We start from the raw sequence: 9,056 nt of genomic DNA on the forward strand, positions 1-9,056 counted from the left end.
TCTGACCATTTTCTTTGCCTTGAGGTATGAAATAAACTTACCCTTCGGCGATGTTGTATTTCTCATCCACTCTATAATTGGCTCTCTTGGAAACAGAAATCGGACTATCTTGCCTCTACAATCAACGTTAGTATAACAAGAAGCTAACCAATCCATACCCATAATAACATCAAATTCAGTCATATCTAGCTCTATCAGATCTGCCTTGGTGCAACGACTGTATATGATCACCGAACATTCTCTATATACTTGTCGTGCTATAACAGAATCTCCTACTTCTCAGTTCACTCGATACTTCAATAAAATGTCTTGTTGAATTTTTCCACCTTTTTCTAAATCGCCCCTTAGTATCACAAGCCCTTCCGAATTGTCCTAGCATTTCATCAACAACACGTGGAACACATGATCCATAACAGCTCACAAGTTTGAGTTTTCCTTCCACAAATTCTATCTTCAATTAGTTGATTAAAAATTAATAAACTCAAGGACATGATGAAATGTTACCTCACGAACACCAGAACACTCCCACTCCAAGATTATGTCACCATGAAACGTCCTCCGAAACCACACACGAAGAACTAGAATCCGACAAGCACCACGAGACTTCTATTGCTTAGCTCACATAGTTTACCCTCAGAATTTTTTTTTTTTGGGTAATGAACGAACTATTTAGTTTACAAACTACTTGTTGTATGCTTTGTACTCTTCCAATAAAGTGAAACTTAATTGCTGGACATTTTCGCCCTTCAACGTGAGCCTTTTTCTAAGGTAAAATGTAGTTGGAAAGTATTCTGGTCCGTTCAAATGAATTCCAAACTTTGCTGCTCACATATGCTTTTTTGAAATAAATTTTTCCAAATAAGAATGGTGCCCCTTACGGATGACGTGGGGGGTATCTCTTAAAGCTTCAATCCAACATAATAAATTTTCCCTGTCGGTATCAACTTTCAAGACATATTACGAACTTATATCCCATTCTCCTCTTTTTCCTGTTCCTGGGAAAATTTGGGCAGAGTTTCCTCTGTACTTCTTACTATCCCTGAACCTGCACGCAGGAAATACCAAAAATGCCTCACCGGGCCAACATATATACGCATATATCATATCATGTCATAGCCACACAGGGCTCCCAATTTCCAGAAAAAGTATAAAAGTGTCGGGACTTACCTCACATATCTCACCTCGAGACGTACCTGATCCTTTAACGATCTATTCTGTTATACTTTCCTATCCACCTTCTCTTTCATTCTTTAACTTTACATGTCAATCATACTTCGATATTCTTACCTTATCCAACCTGCCTCTTTCGCACCGTTAAGTACCCGTGTACTTTGTAGCTTCCAATATCGTCAGTTGCTTCCTTCTGTCGATGTCGTTCTTCAGCTGAAATCAAAGGTTAGTATAAGAAATTTCATTTCCTATGACTGGGCTCTATCGCACGATCTTAGATATGAAAGAAAGGTAACATCCTAAATTTCCTGTAGCTTTCTGTTTATAGATGTGGTGCACTACACACCGATAAACAAGACTCTACTTGACACGGTCTGTAGACACTCCGAGGATGAACTGCTCTGATACCACTTTTGTCACGACCCAACCCCGTAGGCCGTGACTGGTGCCCGAACTGGGCACCCGTGTACCAACCTGTTACATATAACATCAAACTGAAACTACGACAATACGAAAACTTATAAAGGAACTCCAAGTTCGTAACATCGTCATATATATATATACTTCCAGATCAACGGTCTCCTGAGGAGTCACAACTAATCATATCATGAAATAATACGCAAGCCGACAAGGCTGCTATCACATATCAATACCGTATGCAAGCCGACAAGGCTGCTACTAGAGACGAACATCATACCACAGCACATCGTATAGACACAGCCGAACAGAACCCATACACAACCCACACATATGTCTACAGACCTTTAAGAGTATCGATAACGAAATATGACGGGACAGGGCCCCGCCGTACCCCTGGATAAACATAGACATATACATTATAAGATCTGAACCAAAAGTCTAGACTCCGGAACAACGGAGCTCTCCAAAACAGCTGAGTAGAAGTCCTATGCTGAAGGGTCACCAAACCGAATGTTATATCCTGCATTTTCGAACGTCGAATTATTTGTAAGCTGAGGTGGGGCCCACACGTCAAGATTTTTTTTGGGACATGTGACAAATTATATGACTCACATATGTGAAGTTAAACACAACTCAAGAAGGACCCTTGGGCCAAATCAAAGTGGAAGCCCTCCAAAAGGACAATTTAAGGAAGCATTTTCGGATGATCTGACTTCTAGGGGCAAAAACGGTATTATAAGTTTGGAATTTGGGAAAACGCCCAGACATAAAAGTTGTAGATAATTGAATTATCTTTCCATCCATAGGTCGTGGGCCCTCATACGATATCGGGATCAAAAGTTATGACCATTTTACTGAACGAACATCCAGTCAGAAATTTTAACCCTGCGCGAACGCGCCCAGAGGGGGCGCGAACGCGCAGAAGGAAATCATTTACTCTACGCGATCGCGCCAGAAGGCAGCGCGATCGCGATGAGCACTTTTCTAGCTGCTTCTGGCAGCTTCCAAAACAATTATAAAGAGGGGGAGACCCCCTCATTTTCAGTCCAAAACCACGAACACCACCCCCAAAAATCCCAGAAAATTTCCCAACTTTCCACCACCAAATTTTAGCCCAAACCAGGTATAATTTCCCAATTTCAGTCCGGATAGCGTATAATTTTCACTGCAGAATCATATGGCAGTGCGTTGTGGCATAAAACTAAGGTGAAAAAGGGAAGATACAACAATATTAAAAGGAGAAAGGTATGAATCTCTTCCTATTTGTGTTAATACTAGTTTATTTACGAAGAAGACGCGATTAAATAATTGTATACTGAGTTAATTAGTTAGGAAAGTTGGAAAACAGCGTGTGGGCTGTTTTATGGAATATGTTGATATGAAAAAAGGATATTATTGATGTTGGTATTGTTGTTGTGTTGTTGACTGCTGAATTAAAAATTCGGGCTAGGCATATAAGCAGGGGAGATGCTGCCCAAATTTCTGTAGAAAAATAGTGAATTAAAGAATGCTAAGAGTCTTACTATTGACAATTGGTAAATGTGACCATTTGTAGATTTTGAGCGAAACGGGAATTGAATTTGGACAAGCGTAAGACGCAGCTAAGGTATGTAAAGCCTTTCCCTTCATTCTTAGGCATGTTCTGAACATAATAGGCTCGGCCGCGAGCCTTAAATACGACTCCGTTCCTCGGAATTCGATATGGAAATCTGTTCCAATTCCTTCAGTAAGATCGAAACTATGTCCTTATAAAATATCTTTAAAGTATGCTTTTGTACGAAACCTTCCTAAACGGAATCAGAATACTTTCGAATGATTATGGATGACCTCATAAGGTCTTTTATCAGTAATTTATGTATCTTGCCTCGAGTTGGTCCGAGGTGGGCCCACGGAGCCCCGATACCCCGTGAATGATCTAAATTGCCTCATTTCCGTCCGTTTTTCACAGGCAACATCTGAACTATCATTTTGAACATAATATGACTGTTTTTATATAAATCTCACAATATGATTTTGATATCTGAAAATCTAGTTCGGGTTATGATCGGTCGTGCCTCCCCAAGTGACGTGTAGGCGCGTAGTTTGAAAACTATCTGAATACTTTGATTCGATCTGCCAGTTGGCCTATTTCTGTTCCGTTGAATCTGTACGACGATCTGTACGTATGTGGTTTTTCATTAATCAGTTCGTGCATGCGCTATGATTCCTTTCACCGGATCCCGGACCGGTACGTATATCGTGCGGTGGGCCGCCGAGCCCCATATGTGAATTCCGAAGTATGATGTGTCCGGTTTCGGGGTACTGTGGTATATGTCCGTCCCCGATTACCGAGGATATATTACGAAGTATGATGTGTCCGGGCTCGGGGTGCTGTGTTATCTGTCCGCCCCCGGGTACCGTGGTTATGTTATGATGTGTGACGGAGATCGGAGAAGAATTTCTGATATCTGACGTATTGTGGTGCCAATGGCAGGAGTGGCGACCACGTTCCTGTACCCTATGTGTGATTCTGTCTGTCTGTATGATTTACGCTTCTGTCTGTCCGTCTGGATTATCTGACCGACGGGTTACGATTCTGTCTGTCCGTCCGGACCATCTGTCCGACTGGTTATGATTCCGTATGTCCGTATGGATTCCGATTCTGTATGTCCGTAGGGATTCTGATTTTGTCTGTCTAGACCATGATTCTGTCCGTCTGTCGGGACTATGACTCTGTCTGTCCGGCTTATGAGCCTGTCTATTATATTTTTGTGCTTCCGGTCCAGATCATGATTTTGTTTGATATATTTCTGCTTTACATACTCGGTACATTTTTGTACTGACCCCCGGTTCTTCGGGGGCTGCGCTACATGCCCGCAGGTACAGACGCACCAGGTGATACGCCGCCAGCGTAGGTTTCTGACTCTGCTGTTTGAAGAGCTCCTTCGATCCGGAGCATATACTTTTGGTATATATCTTCTGTTCTTCCGTATGTTCTGTATGTATGGAAATTCTGGGTACGGCGGGGCCCTGTCCCGTCATATGATTCTGTATGTCTGTAGAGGCCTGTAGATAGATGTGTGGGTTACAGGTTTTGTCTGTATGTTAGCCTTATCGGCTTATCTGTAAATGTCTGCATGTTCAGGTATATACATATATATATGTTGCGCGCGTATCGTATTTGTATCGGCCTACTTCTATAACATCTGTTTAAAAAAAAAAAAATCTGTATGATATGAGATTCGGCCAGGTAGGTATGTACGGGTACCCAGTTAGGGTACCAGTCGCGGCCCACGGGGTTGGGTCGTGACACCGACTATCTGTACCTGCGGGCATGAAACGCAGCCCCCGAAGAAAGGGGGTCAGTACGGAATATGACTGAGTATGTAAAGCATGAAATACAGTAAAAGGATCATAACTGAAATAGAGATTACCAGAAACAAGTATGAATTTTAAAACATCAATACACTTGCCTTATGAAATGAAAATCATGCATATCAATATCATATATCATATATATAACGTGTCCCGGCCCTCTAGTGAGGGACTCGGTGAATAAAGTCATCATATGCCCTCCTGGCTGCCATAACATATCATCACATCACCATATCATATATATATATATATATATATATATCGTGTCCCGGCCCTCTAGTGAGGGACTCGATGAACAATGCAGTGAAACTGTGCACGAAAACGTGTCCTGGCCCGGGACTTAGTGAAAGACATATTGAGGCAGGCACGAGCAGAGTAGTGGGAAACTATATGCAATTTTAAAACATTTTCAAGACTCAATATAATAATCAACACGAATTACCATTTGAAAATCAAGACAATAGTCGTATCAAATACCTTTTGAATGTCACTCGGAAACATATCAAACATCCCTTGAACGTCATCATAAGTATATCACAAAGCCTTAAGGATCATAGTCATATGTCACTATAGTATGAAACACCTTATAGAAGTCCAGTCACAAGTTATCATAGAGTTCCTAAGAATAGGAACGAATATTTATTGACTATTATCCAACGTACAGAAAACTGAAGAGGGAGGCTCAATCACTTGGGAATTGTAATATCAAGAAGTGAATAAGAATAATGAATATCACTCAAAGCTTATGAATGGAATTACCCCAAAGTTCATATCAGTCATCACTTAAGTCGAAGACATGCCAAAGGAAAGAAGGGACAACTTTACATACCTGTTAGCGGCTATTCGTAACCCGTTCGTCTCGACGCTCTTTTAGCCTATTTAATATAAGAGTAACGCTATCGTTAGTAACTATATTTTCTAGTTTACAAATCTATAGCCCATTTCTTATAGAACCTATATTTCAGCTTATGTATTCTCGTTTAGGGTTTTCCATTAGTTAGGGCCTTAACGAAAATCGGGCAGCATTTCCCCTATATATTCGCCTAACCCGAATTTCTAATTGTCCTCCTGTCAACACAGAAATACCAAAAACAACACTATATATAATAAATTCTCCCAATTCATCCCATACCAATTCTAACAACCCAACAACTTTCCTTAATCCATTTCAACCCACAATTTCGCATAACATCGATTTCATGCATTTTCTTAATTCCATTTTCGTCCAATCCAATTCTAATAATTCCATTACAATACTATTAACACAATTACACCATAAAACAATAAAATCTTGCCTTAATTTTCTCGGAGGAATTTCTGCCCTTAATTGCTCCAATTTCGCAATTTCTTCTTCCCCGATTCAATATCCAACGTTGCTATCACCCCCCCCCCCCCCCTTGAACTTGAAATTTACTTGAATCATGATCAAAATAGCAACAAAACACACATTTTTTTTTCAATCACCATGGCTGGCCGAGCAGCCATGGGAGTTTTTTTCTTTCTTTCTTTTGTTCAACTTTTAATTCTTAGAATGAAATGTTTTGTTGATTCAATAATCAACCATTTATATGGTTCCCTTTAAGTTGACACGTTTCAATCTCCTTGTGACTCACCATTTTCTGTTTTGTTTTTTATTATTATTATTTTTTAAATTTAAAAATCGGGTGGGGCCCACTAGATGATATAATTAATTAACATAATTACTTTTAATTAATAAATAATTCCCACTTAACAATCTAATCACAATTAATTAATCCCCAATCTCCAATATTTTTTTTTACACTAAATAAAATTTATAAACAATTTATGTTTTAATTAAAATTGAAAATTAAAGATTTCTATTTTGTGTCCGAAAGTGATTCCGTCTTTAACTCGAGTCGATTTTCTTGCGAATAGTTCGACGTATAAATGTACGGGGTATAACATTGAGGCGGCTAGAACTAATATTTTTTAAGGGGATTTGGGCGGCTGAAAAAAACAGAATTAATTCTTAAGGAATTTCACGACTAAAAAAAGACCTCCTCTAAACGAACCCAGAAACGATTATTTATAGGGGGATTGCTAGGGTTTGCTTGGGGTTCAAAAAAATGGGCGGGACTTGGAATCAACAACGTTCGGATCTTAAATCCTTGGTCAGAAAAAGGAAGACGTGGACAAATACCATTAAAATTCTCGTCCCCGAAAAGAGACTGATAAAAACTAATTTGAAATCACAAGCAGACGAAACTCATTATGGGTTTCAGATTGAAGCAGAGGAGCAGGAAGAAGAAAACAAAAATTGACCTCTTTCAACGGTCAAATCCGGGTGGTGGGGTACCGAGCATTAATTTCCCTTCCCCAAATCGACCATGCACGATCTGGGGAAGATGAAGGTTGACTGTAATCTTGCTATTTTTGTGAGAGAAGGAGAGAAGAGAGCGGGAGGGGGGGGGGGGGGGGTTTGGTGTGGCTCTGAAGTGAATGAAAGGGTAACCCTACTGGTTTCCTTATTTTTGAAACGGACGGGTCGGGTCCGGGTCAAAAGGCTTAATGGACTTGGCTATTCAAATAAATAATGGGCTTGTTGACACCCGATTTTGTCCCATCTTCCCCAAAATATTTATTTATGTTCCTAATATTTTGGTAATTTAAGAAATAGTTCGGTATATTCTACTGTAATTATCAACCTCTTATTAATACCGGCGTTTTCGCTCGCTAGCTGTTATTGTTTTTGTTACTGCTACTACTACTACTACTACTACTACTACTACTATTATTATTATTATTATTATTATTATTATTATTATTATTATTATTATTATTATTATTGTTATTACCGATATTATGACGATCCGCATTTTTATCATTTCAGTATTTTATCATCTTATGCACACGCATCGCATTTATTTTCGCATAATTAAATAATAGCGTTTATTTACTGTTGATTTTCAAAATATTATTGCGCGGCTATTACGACGTAATGTAATTTCTGTTTTTACCTGAACACTAGTAAATGCATATTTCTATATTAAATAACATTTTAATTTAGCCCTTAATTAATCCTAAAACTATTTGGGCTAAAATCCTAATCCATTGAACTCAGCAGCCCATTATCCATCTACCCGCCCCAATTAATTCCCCAAACGTTTGAACCAGCCCATATTTAAAAAAAAAATAAAAAAAGCCAAACCGGCCAACCCATATTTTCAGCCAACCCAACCCACTAATCCACCGACCCGACCCGCCTTTGATTTAACAAGGAACCATTAGGGTTCCTCTTTCATTCTCTTTCAGCCGCCCCACCCCCATCGCCTCTCTCTCTCTCTTCACCCTCTTCTTCTTCAACGAAAATGGCAAAGTCACAGTCAACTTTCACCTTCCCCAGGCCGTGCATGGCCATTTCGGGGAAGGCATTTAATACCCTGTACCTCCCCATCCAGATCCAACCGTATAAGGTTTATCCTCTTCGTTCTTTCTCGGCTCCGATCTGAGCAGCCCTTATCGATTCCTTTTACTTTAGGGTACAAAGAGTTTTTAATGGTTTTTGTTTTCTTTCCTCGTGGTTTCAGATTCAACAACAAAAAAAGCCTTAACGTTGATTTGAAAATATTGACCAAAGATCCCGCCCAATTTCCAGATTTTGAAAACCCAGGACAAACCCTAGAAATGGGGCTATAAATAATCGTTTTCTGGGGATTGAGAAGGAGCTCTAGGGCCGCACAAAAATCCCCTTGAAAAAAAAAAGAGTCCTTTTCCTCAGTCGCCAAAAACCCCTAAGCAAATTTTAATTTTATCAGTCTTGTTATTTCTGGGTATTGAGTTAAACGGTTGAATCTTTTTTTTGTTTTCCTTTGCTTCTGGGATTGTCTTAAATCTGAGTGCGTACGGGTTCGGGAAATTGTAGTGTTCGAGTGTAAATCGAGGCTTCGTACCCACTTCGCTGCACTCGAAGGAGGTAATTTCTTTCCTTTAAGTTATTTTAGTATTTGATTGAATGTTTGAAACTGTTTTGTGCGATTTGTTTGTTTAGTCGTATTTCAGTTTCGTTTGCAGTTATTCTAGTTGTGTTAAACAAGTTTAGCCCGGTTCAGTTTAGTTTTGTGACTGTTTTAGCTCTATATGCAAGTTTAAAT

This window comes from Lycium barbarum, chromosome 1, assembly GCF_019175385.1.
Source record: "Lycium barbarum isolate Lr01 chromosome 1, ASM1917538v2, whole genome shotgun sequence".
Taxonomy (NCBI): Eukaryota; Viridiplantae; Streptophyta; class Magnoliopsida; order Solanales; family Solanaceae; genus Lycium; species Lycium barbarum.